At 37.1% G+C, this 12,103-nt stretch overlaps 1 protein-coding gene across 4 annotated transcripts in view; it reads left to right on the forward strand.

The window, feature by feature from the left end:
* Window positions 1-12,103, forward strand: part of ADK (adenosine kinase) — a 584,474-nt gene that overhangs the window by 202,302 nt on the left and 370,069 nt on the right. The window lies entirely within an intron of this gene.

Raw genomic sequence — 12,103 nt, forward strand, 5'->3', positions numbered from 1 at the left:
GTCTTGAGCATGTGGAATAAGTTCTTGTCTGAGGCCAGATAGCAATTTTTATCTTATTTTCAGTATAGCAGATCCTATGCTGCCCTGATAAGAATCACCTGCACAGCCTCATTGACTCTCACAGAAGTATTCCAGTAACTCTTTGAATTTTTTCCTAGAAAAATTGGCATCTCTGTTACCCCTACACAATTCCTTCATAAACAGTAGAAATTTCTCCCGTGAAACCTTTCCTTTAACCTTAACATTCTTTGATAATTATTCATGAAGTCCTTAAATAATTATTAAAACAAGTATTGGTTTTGAATACATACCGGCTTTGGAATACTGCTTAAGGAAACCATGATAAACTCCAACTCCTTTATGGTTATTTAGAGGAATATATCTATTTGTTATAGTCTTAAGGAAAACTTTGTCAACATATTAGATGATAGAAACAGTCATAACCAGCGACCATCAGGTTTGGTGGGAACTCATGATGTGAAGGGTCTACTCCATGTTCTGCCAACCAAGTAACTAAGTCATTTTGGGCAAATGATTCAGCTGACTTGATCTGTTATATGATTCCTAAGGTCTATTATAGCTCCAGTATTTCCTGACATCACTCCACTTTAATTTATTATCTATCTTAAAAAAGTTAAGCAGAAAGATCAATTAGCACTTAAATTTGAGTTGCTGGATATTTTATTTTTTCTCACTTTCACTCATTGCTTCCACTCTTTGGGATAATGATTGTTGGAGCTGTATGCATTTATAATACATTAAGCAGAGTGTGGTATATCACTAAAACTTCATTACAAATATTCATTCCATATATTTGTCTGTACTGGGGTCAGTTTTTTTCCCCTTCTTCTTCTTTTTAAAGACAGGGTCTTGCTCTGTCTCCTTCTGTCCTGGTCTCCCAATGTGCTAGAATTACAGGCGTGAGAGACTGCACTTGCTCTTTTCTAGTTTTATATGTCTATCTGAAGAGTTTATTCTTTGGCCAAGCTCACATGGCAAGATAGGTATCGTGAAGTGTTCAAACCCAGCTTTTCTGCTAATATTCTTGTAAGATAAACCAACTATTAGTAAAGATACTTGATTCCTAATCAAGATTACTTGGAATTGTTAAGAGAGTATGTATGTATGTATAAGTTAACTTTTTGAAAACTTCTCTGCTGCCTGGAGGAATAATGAAATGACCCAAAGGGATAGAAGCAAAATATTTCAGATAGTACATAAAGTATATACTTAGCCTTGTGCAATCAAGAATTAATGATATAATGTGTATGGAGTAATATTTAACTTTATTTTGTTATAAGCCCTTTTGGGATAGTGGTTATTCCACATGGCTTTTATCTTTTTTAATACTTAGTATCTGCTAGAAATGTAGTCTGTGGGATCATAAGAGTTGGGGAAGATTTACAGATAGCATTTTCAGGGACTGAACAGAAAAGCATATTGTCATTTGGAAAAATTTTAGAAGTGTCTAACTTTCTTATTAAGATATTTAGCTCTTTTCATTCTGGACCATTTGCTTTTATTTTCCTGTTGTTATTTATTTCTATTATCTTGTCTACAGTTGAAATTTGGACAATTGGTCTCTATCTTTTCTAATTTTCATTATATTTAAAAACTCAGGTTTCCTCTTTCCTTACATGTTTGCTGGTAAACATTAGGTGCTATTTTTAAGTTTTCAATTCTCAGGCATAGTGCTACTTATCTATGTTATTTATATAAGCAAATGAGCACATTTGCTAATCAATCCACGGTAAGAAACATAATTTAAGTTGCTACCAAGGATACCTCTGTGTGTGTGTATGTATCTGAAATATTTCACTGAAGAATTCATATTGTTAATACCTCAACCGTATCTTGATATTCTGTTAGCTTTTTAAATGACGGTTGTGACCAACTACAGTTCACATTTTCCACTAGTGGATCACACTCTGCAGCATTCAAATCACTGTGAAATAGATGAATTAGAATAAATGAAGTGTTCTTTTTTCATTCTGTTTGTACAGTAGATATTATTGGATTATTTTATAAAATACCCATTTTATAAATTGGATGGTATGTTATAAATGGGTAGTAGGATTTTTCCTTTCTTCATTTTCTACCAAGAGAATCAGAAACACTCCTGTTCAGTACATGTCTAGCAAGCCTATTCCAACATCCAGTGTCTCAAATAATTAATTTTTCTATACGTTAGTCACCCTTACACCTAAACGTTACAGTGCTTCAGTATAACTTCTATGTATACATTATTAATCCCATTTACAGATGGGAACCAGAGTGTTGGGAGACAGCTCATTGATTTCTCATGTTCCTGCACAGTCTGAGTGTTCTAAGGAAAGGCATTTACAGTGCTAATTGTATAAGGAGAAATTTCAGGACAGTAAAACTACTGACATGTCCCTCCCTGGAGACATCCAAGGATAATAAAAATAAAAGACCTTCTCTTCCCCTTCCCAGAGGAGATTTGCTTATATTTGAGTGTAATGAGCAATCTTTCTGGGGCAGAGCAGAGTAACAAACCAGTAGAAGATCAGAGTTCCTTCATTTGGGGGTTACTCTCCTGTGATGCTCTCTACTGTATGCACTAGTAACATCCATCCTTACTGCATTGCCTCATGGAGATCGGAGCTCAGGGAACTGGTCTAAATATATTGTTCTAGCTGCTGCTTTTGCTACGAGTAATTGTCTTTGTTTCTGATCCACGGTTCTTGTGTCCTTATGTCATTGTGTGTGTGTGTACGTATGTGTATGCAAAGAGAAAGAAAGCAGCAGATTGAAAAACAGTTGAATATCACACCTTCGTGGGGTGGCGGTGGTGGTGGTGGTGTTGTTGAGACAGAGTTTTGCTGTATTACCCGGTCTGGTGTGCAGTGGCGCCATCAAGGCTCATTTCAGCCTTTGAACTTTCAAACTCCAAGGGCTCAGGTGATCCTCCCGGCTGGTACTGAAGGCACACCCCACCGTACCCAGTGATTTTTTTTTTTTTAAGAGACGGGGTTTTGCCATGTTACCGAGGCTGGTCTCAAACTCTTGGGCCCAAGCAATCCACCCACCTCAGCCTCCCAAAGTGCTGGGGTTACGGGCATAAGCCACCATGCCTAGCCCTTTGTGGTTTTTTAACCTAATTCTGGCTCACACAATTTAACTGTAGGTCTGTTTGTAAACCTGAAGCCCTTTCTATGCTTCCTTCCTTACATAGACAGATAAAATAAGTAGAAAATATGGTGCTAATGACTAGTATTTGGTATAAGTAGATAAATGTTTTATATCACATTTGCATGCTTATAATCTGTGATCAATGAGCAGTCTGAATATTTTTCCCTCAATCCTCATAAGTTAAACTAAAAAAAGTGATAGATTGAGGCTGGGATATCTAGTGGCGAAATTATATTTATATGAACAGAGTTTGTGTATATACATATATATTTCAGAATATATTGAAAAATAAAAGTGTAATGACCTTGATAAAAATGAAGTATTCACTTAAAAACTCCATTTAATAATGCCCACAGGAAAGAAATGCTTCTAGAATTTTTTAATTAATCATTTTCCTCAGTACTTTCGATTGTCATGCAAGCTAAAGAAATGGACTTAGTGAACAATTTAGTTATAATAATAAGGTTTCAAAAATTCTAAATTTACCTCTTAATTGCAACAGTTGCAAAATTATTTCATATCTTTATACTTGTTATGAAATTACCTCATATCCAAAAATATTTATGTCAAGTGACAGGCTTTTTGCAGCGTTTTTGATATTATTAACCTTGTGTTTTGTAAGTTAACCTTGTGGAACTTTTTTTTTTTTTTTTTTTAATTAATGTCACAATGTCAGGTTTGTTACATATGTATCCATGTCCATGTTGATTCTGCACCCATTAATGCCATTACATTAGGTATACTCTAACAACAGTCCCCGGAATGTGATGTTCCCTTGTGGAACTTTTAAGGGAAATGCATTAACTTAGCATTAACGTAGACTTCTAAAATTCACTGTGATGTAGAACAGTTGATTTAATGTTATCTGTGTCTAATACAAAATAACTGTAGTCCACTTACTTATTTCAAATTTTATTCTCAAAGGTACCTACTAGATTACGTGTGAAGAAGTTCGTGACCAAAGTAATATAACTGGTTCTGTTTTGAAAATCTAGAATAAAGTTTATGCAAAAGCATATGGATTATTTCTTTATGAATACAGTTTTATACTAAAAACTCCTCCATACCCACATAAGTAGATATATTCTCATAGTGGTGTAGAAAACTGACAAAACTTTTCATCCTCAGAGCTAGGAATTCTTGTGTTTGGCCACAAGGGAAAGACAAAGGTATTAGAGTTTTAAATAAGCTATCATCAACCAATACTATATTGCTCCAGATCCATTCATAAATGTAGCAACATTTTGGAAGTGCAGATGAATCGAACATAGTTAATTGAGAAAAATTTTTAGTAACATACGTAATTTGTAAATATTGAATCATTTTTTAAATGATACTGTGAGTCATAATTATTTCAAATTGTACATAATGCTAGAAGAAAATAGGATAATAGCAGAATAAGTTATAGTGACTAAAATCATAGTCTTTTTTAAGAGATTGGGGAGTCTCTATGGTGCCCAGTCTGGAGTGCATTGGTGCAATCATAGCTCACTGTAACCTTGACTCCTGGCTTCAAGCAATCCTCCTGTCTCTGCCTTCCTTTTGCAGTTTCAGGTCTTAACATTCAAGTCTTTCATCCATTTTGAGTTGATTTTTATGCATGGTATAAGATGAGGATCTAGTTTGATTCTTCTCCATATGGATGTCTTTGGTCTATATATTTATTTATATGACAGTACCACGCTGTTTTGGTTACTGTAGCTTGGTAATATAATGTGAATTTGTATAGTGTGATGCTGCCAGCTTTCTCTTTTTGCTCAGGATTATTTTAGCTATTTGGGGTCTTCCGTGGTTCCATGTGAATTTTAGGATTTGTTTTTTCTATTTCTGTGAAGAATGCCTTTGGTATTTTCACAGAGATTGCATTTAATCTGTAGCTCACTTTGGTTAGTAAAGATATTTTAACAAGGCCGAGCATGGTGGCTCATGCCTGTAATCTAGCTCTTTGGGAGGCTGAAGTGGGAGGATTGCTTGAGGCCAGGGATTCAAGACCAGCCTAGGCAACATGGCGAGACCATCTCTACAAAAAAATATTTTTTTAATTAGCTAGTCATGGTAGCATACACTTGTAGTCCCGTCTACTTGGGAGGCTGAAGCAAGAGGATCCTTTGGGCCCAGGTAGTCAAGGCTGCAGTGAGCTATAATCATGCCACTGTACTCTAGCCTGAGCAACAGAGAGAGATCTTATCTCTGTGTAAAAGAAAAATAAATGTAATTAAAGAAAAAAACATTTTAACAATAGTCCTTCAATTCCTGAACATGGGATGTCTTTTTTTCCTTTTTCTCTTCGGTTTCTTTCTTCAGTGTTTTATAATTTTCCTTGTATATATCTTTCATCTGCTTGGTTAAATTTATTTCCTAGGTATTTTATTTTTTTGTAGCTACGGTAAATGGTTTGCTTCCTTGATTTCTTTTTCAGGTTGGTTGCTCTTAGTGTATAGAAATTCTACTGACTTTTGTATGTCGATTTTGTATCTGACAACTTTACTAAATTCATTTATCAGTTCTAATATAATATGGTCTAATTAATATATTAGACTAGAAGTATAAGATCTCTCCTGGAACATGATCCATGTACCGATGAGAAGAATGTGTATTCTGTGGCAGTTGGATGAAATGTTCTGTAAAGGTCTGTTAGGTTTATTTGGTCTAGAGTATAGTTTAGCTTCACTGTTTGAAGTTAAACACTGATGTTCTTACATTTCTTATAAGAACATCTTATGTTTCTTGTGTATAAGAACACTGATGTTTTTATATTTCTAGTCTAATAATGTATTATTAAGCTAAAAATATAAGATTTCTTCTGGAGAATGTTCCATGTCCTGATGAAAAGAATGTGTATTCTGTAGCAGTTGGATGAAATGTTCTGTAAATGTCTTAGGTTTATTTGGTCTAGAGTATAGTTTTTTACTTCAGTGTTTGTTGATTTTCTATTGGGATGATCTGTCCATTGCTGAAAGTAGGAAATTGAAATCCCCTACTATTATTGTATTTATCTCTTGCTCTTGCTCTTGTGTATTCACTCTCGCTCGCTCTCATGGTCTCTCTCTTTCCCTTTATATCGAATAATATTTGCTTTATATATTTGGGTACACCAATGTTGGGTGCATATATATTTACTATTGTTATATCCTTTTGCTGAATTGACCCCTTTATCATTATATAATGATTTCCTTTGTCCCTTTTTACAGTTTTTGACTTAAAGTCTATTTTGCCTAATATAATTATAGGTATTCCTGCCCTTTTCTGGTTTTTATTTGAATAGAATATCTTTCTGCATCCCTTCACTTTCAGCGTCTATGTGTCTTTATAGGTGAAATGAGTTTCTTGTAGGCAGCATTTTTCTGGGTCTTGTTTTTAAAATCCATTCACCCACCCTATGTCGTTATTTGGGTTTTATTTGAGATGGAGCCTCACTCTGTCCATCACGCTGGAGTGCAGTGGTGTGATCTTGGCTCATTGCAACCTCCAACTCGCTGGTTCAAGTGATTCTTCTGCCTCAGCCTCCTAAGTAGCTGGGACTACAGGCATGCACCACCATGCCTGGCTAATTTTTGTAATTTTAGTAGAGACAGGATTTCACTGTGTTGGCCAGGCTGGTCTCAAACTCCAGACCTCATGATCCACCTGCCTCAGCCTCCCAAAGTGTTGGGATTACAGGCGTGAGCCACCATGCCCGGCCTATCCTGTGTCTTAATTGGAGCGTTTAGTTCATTTATATTTGGTATTATTGATAGATAAGATTTTACTACTCTTATTTTGTTACTTGTTTTCTAGTTGTTTTTAACTTTTCTTCTGCTTCTTTTCTTACTGTCTTTCTTTGTGGTTAGGTGATTTTCTCTTAAGAGTACATTTTAATTTATTGCTTCTTATCCATTTTTGCTCTGTGGTTACCATGAGGCTTATAAATAAACATCCTGTAGTTATAGCAAGTATTTAAAACTGATAATCAACTTAACTTTGATTGGAAAAAAACACACAAAAGTGAACATTAACTTTCTTCTCCCCCTTCATTTTGAATTTCTGATGTCACAGTTCACATTTTTATATTGCCTATCTTATAACAAATTGTTGTAGTTATTATTTTTAATAGTTTTGTCTTTTAGTCATCTTACTACAGATATTAGTGTTTTAAACACTGCAAATACAATATTAATATAACACTCATTTTAGTGTTTCTTTCTTCCAGTTTGAAGAAGTTTTTAAAGCATTTCTTATTGGACAAGTCTGATTCTGATAAATTCCCTCAGCTTTTGTTTGTCTAAGAAAGTCTTTATTTCTCCTTCAGTTTTTTTTTTTTTTTTGAGCCGGAGTCTTGCTCTGTCGCCCAGGCTGGAGTGCAGTGGCGCAATCTCGGCTCACTGCAAGCTCCGCCTCCCGGGTTCACGCCATTCTCCTGCCTCAGCCTGAGTAGCTGGGACTACAGGCACCCGCCACCACGCCCGGCTAATTTTTTGTATTTTTAGTAGAGACGGGGTTTCACCGTGGTCTCGATCTCCTTCAGTTTTGAAGGATAATTGTGCTGAGCACAGTAATCTTGGTTGACAGTTTCTTCCCCACCAGCATTCCAAATATATTATTCCACATTCTCCTGGCTTATAAAGTTTCTGCTGATAAGTCTGCTACCAGGCATATTGGATCTTCCTTGCATGTTATTTACTTCTTTTCTTTCTGTGATTTCAGAAGTTTTTCTTTGTGCCTTTGACCTTTGTGAGTTTGATTATAATGTGTCCTAGAGTAGTCTTCTTTGTGTTTAATATAATTCGTGATCTTTGACCTTACTCTACCTGAATATTTATATCTTTTTTCAGGTATGGGAAGTTTTCTGTTATCATTTCCTTGTATAAGTTTTCTACCCCTTTGTCTTTCTCAGTCCTTGTTTGACTTCAATAACCTGAATATTTGCTCTTTTGATGTTGTCCCATAGATTTTGTAAGCTTTCTTTCTTCCTTATCTTTTTTTTTTCTCTTCTCACCATATTTTTAATCATTTTTCTTTGAGCTCACTGATTCTTTTATTTGGTTAATTCTGTTTCTGTTGCTCTCTATTGGGATTTTCACTTCATCATTTTTTTTTTTTAGTTGCAGGATTTCTGGTTTTTTAAAAAAGTTATTTCAGTCTCTTATATTTCTCTCATAATTTTCTGAATTGATTCTTCATGTTTTCTTTAAGTTCTTTGAGCTGCCTTCAAACAGGTATTTTGAATTTTTGGAGAGATCACATATCTCGGTCACTTTCAGGTTAGTCTGTGGTACCTTATTTTGTTCTTTTGGTGTGATCGTATTTCCCTAAATGTTCTCAGTGCTTTAGAAGTGTGATGATGTCTGTGCATTGAGGGATTTGTAATTTATTTTAGTCTTCCCAGCTTGGCTTTGTTTGTGCCTGTCCTTCTTCAAGAGGCCTTCCAGGGATTCTAAAGCTGACTGACTATTGCATTCCCTGAGCCTCTGACCAATTACAGCCATCTCAGCACAAGAGGATGCTTTAAGCCCAGGTTTTCTGAGTCCTGCAAGGGCTCCAAGGTTGACACAGCTTTCCGGCCCAGATGGACCTCGGGAAGACCCAAGGAAGGTACTTGGGCTGTGTGGGAATGCTGTCCAGACACCTGAGGCCAGAAGACTCTCCTAGTGGTCGTGATGGGTGTGCCTCCCAACAAATCTCTGCACAGATGGGATAGGTCCCTGACTACAAAGAGAGTGGCTGGAGTTGAGACTGTGCGTCTTTGGAATCTACTGTGGGAAGGAGGCTGATTGGCTCACCTCATTGGCTCAGACTGGCATGTATCACCCAACAGGTCCCAGTATCTGGGCAGTTTCTTGACTGCAGCAAGAGGGGTTGGAGCCAAGACTGGGCCCCTTCAGTATCTACTATGGATATGCTTGTCACATGGATCCAATTGGGCGTGTGTCTCCCAGCAAGTCCCTCCATAGATGGAATGATTCCCTGACTACAGCAGGAGAGGCTGGAGGTGTGACTGTGCCCCCTTGGGATTTGCCATGGGACAGAGGATTGAGAGCCTGGTCTTGGCTCAGAGGGGTGTGCATCGCCCTAAATGTTCCTGCACACATAGGATACTTCCCCAACTGCAGTGAGAGGAGCCAAAGCTGAAACTGCACCACCCTGGGATCTGCTGTTGGATGGAGGTTGATATGCTTGTCATGTTGGCTCAGATGGGCGTATGTCTCCCAGCAGGTCCCTGCATAGATAGGAGAGTTCCCTAACAGCAGGAGGAGGGTCTGGATCTGAGACTAGACCCTCTCAGGATCTGCTGTGGGATGGTGGCTGGAGAACCTGGTCTGAGCATGCATCTCACCGGTAGACCCTGTAGACAAGATAGTTTCCTGGTTGCAGCAGGAAAGCCTGGAGCTGAGACTGGGCTCCCTCAGGATCTCCTGTGTTGCAGAATCTGGAGAGCCTGTCTTGTTTGCCCAGACAGATACCCCTCTTCCAGCAGATCTTTGCACAGAATTATTTTCAGACCACAGCAAGAAGAGTCAGAGCTGAGAATGGACCACCTGAGGATCTGCTGTGGGATGGAGGTTGGCGTGCCTGTCTCCTTAGCTCAAATGGGCACCCATCTCCCAGCAGGTTCCTGTTTCTGCACAGACAGGATGCATCCCCTACTGCAGCAGGAGGAGCTGGGGCTGAGTCTGGGGCCTCCTTTGGGATCTGTGGCATGGAGTCTGGAGCCCCTTGTCTCACTGACTCAGAGACACACCCATAGGAGATAACTTTTCAACTTCTAGTAAGCAATCATTTGAATCATTAAGTATTTTTGGTGCATTATACATAACCACACTTAATTACATTCGTACCTGTACTTCCTTATTGCTACCCATAGTTGAGGAATAGGTCTTTCCCTTCTTTCCTTCTATATTTAAAACCTTTTATCTGTATTTTCTTCTCCTGCCTTGAGTCTAATCTCAAACCTTATTCTCTTCTTGATCTTTGCTAACTTTGTTGTAAATGTGCTCCTATCCCAATATTGAAACAAACAGGCAAACTCTCCAACATTTGCCTTATTTATCCTCATTTCAGCTGAATTTCTTGACAGTGTAGTTCACACTTCTTTATCTCTGATGCATTCAGCTGCTCTCACCACATTTTTAAAATCCAATGGGCACGAGTCACCCATGACCTTTTAGTTGCCAAATCCAGGGAACACTTTTCAGTTCTTGTCTATTCGACTTATCTCTGGCATTTATCAGTGTTGACCTTACCATAACTCTGAAACTTTTCCTCTGTCTTGCTTAGCTTATGTGATACCTTTTCCCTCAGATTTTTCTTCTTTTCTGGCTCCTCTTCCTTTTCCACAGCTGGCAATTCCTACTCTTACAGCTCTTCTAATATTTTCCTTTCCTTTATCTTTAGGCAAAGGCTATGGCGTGTGTGTGTGTGTGTGTGTGTGCGTGTGTGTGTGCATGTGTTCTAGCAACTTCTTTCAAATGAATTCCAGTGGATTCTAACACTAAGCTGGGGTGTCAGGTACTACTTGTAATTTCTTCTCTTTTATCTTCCTGGGAGTTTTACAGAATCTACACTAGTGATCACTACTTCCCACAGTCTTTTCCTGACACTTTCTTTCTCCCTTTCTCCAGTTTATTCACTTCTCTTTTAGATTACAGAACAATTTTCCTCTGTTCTCCCTACATCCAGCCTGGCTGTCCTCCAGTCTGTGTTCCACAGAGCTACTGAAAACCCTACTAAGAAACAAATTTTGTGATACCATTTCCTTACAATGCTTCAGTAATTAATGTTAACATTTAGGTTAAAAACAGCCTTATCTTTAAGAAAACTTTTAAACTGATGTAAAATTTCTATAATGTGAAATAAATCATTTTAAAGTATACAATTCAGTGGCATTTACTGCATTCACAATGCTGCGCAACCATAATTTCTAAATAGTTGTAAGTTTTCATCACCCCAAAGGGAAACTCCATACCCATCAAGCAGTCATTTGTCATTCTCCCCTCCGGCTAGCCCCTTTCATCCATTAATCAACTTTCTGTGTCCATGGATTTACCTATTCTGGAGGTTTCATATTACATGAAATCATCACTGTATGTGACCTTTTCTGTCTGGTCTTTTACTTAGAATAATGTCTTGGAGGTGCATCCTATTTTGTTGCATATATTAGCACTTCATTTTTTTGAGTGAATAATGTTCCATTGTATAGCTATACCACATTTGTTATTCATTCATCAATTGATGGACATTCGAGTTGTTTCTGCCTTTTGAATGCCTGATTTTGATTTATTTTTGTAGAGTCCTTAGGTTTTCCTAAGTATAAGATCATTTCATCTGGGAACAGGCTAATTTAATTTCCTCTTTTTCAATTTGGATGCCCTTTATTTCTTTGTCTTACCTAAATGCTTTGGCTGATTCATTTTGGGCAAATACCTGGGAAGAGTGTTTAATTACTGGGTCATATGGTAATTCTATATTTAACTTTTTAAGGAAATGCCAAACTGTCTACTACAACATCTACAATAAGATAAATTTTCACCAGCAACTTATGAGGATTCCAGTTTGTGTACATCCTCACTAACCCTTGTTAGTTTATTTTCCAGTTTTAAATACTATTAATATCTAACTCAGTGGGTATAAAGTTATATCTCATTGTATTTATGATTTGCCTTTTCCTAATGACTAATGATATTGTAAGTGTTTTCATGTGCTTGTTGTCCATGCATACATCTTTTTGGGAGAAATGTATATTCAACTTATTTTCCTGTTTTTTATTTGATTTTTATTTTTAACCAAGAAATACCTTTTAAGTGATCAGACCTGGAACCTTGCCAGGTTTAATGATTATCAAAGCAGAACCATATTTTGAGTTTTGATGTTATCTATTATTATAGTCTTGTTTTTCATAATTACTTGAATATTATCAGCATCTCTAGACCCTTTGTACTTAAAACATAGTAAATTATTTTAAATCTTTATACTA

Source organism: Hylobates moloch, unplaced genomic scaffold, assembly GCF_009828535.3.
Source record: "Hylobates moloch isolate HMO894 unplaced genomic scaffold, HMol_V3 SCAFFOLD_3, whole genome shotgun sequence".
NCBI classification, from domain to species: domain Eukaryota; kingdom Metazoa; phylum Chordata; class Mammalia; order Primates; family Hylobatidae; genus Hylobates; species Hylobates moloch.